Below are 277 nucleotides of genomic sequence, written 5' to 3'. Positions count from 1 at the left end.
TTTTGAGGGCTGGCTGCAGGGGTTGAAGCAGGAGTTGTGCGCTTCTTGAAAGAAGGAATCCATTGATAGCTACACTTTGGGCTTCTTCTTTTCATCGTAAAGCAGCCTGTAACAATTGACTACATTGTTAACTCCTCTTGCAACTGCAGAACTGTGCTGCATGTCAGGGTCATTCTCATCAAAGTAGGAAAGAAAAGCTTCAAGATGTTTGAAAGCTTCAGCCAAGCCTTTGCTAGTTAAGTCCCTTGCTGGTTGAACATCTTCTTCAGCATCTTCC

Source organism: Gavialis gangeticus, unplaced genomic scaffold (assembly GCF_001723915.1).
Source record: "Gavialis gangeticus isolate Ggan-Ray unplaced genomic scaffold, GavGan_comp1, whole genome shotgun sequence".
Taxonomy (NCBI): Eukaryota; Metazoa; Chordata; order Crocodylia; family Gavialidae; genus Gavialis; species Gavialis gangeticus.
Note: the sequence above shows the minus strand (reverse complement) of the source record.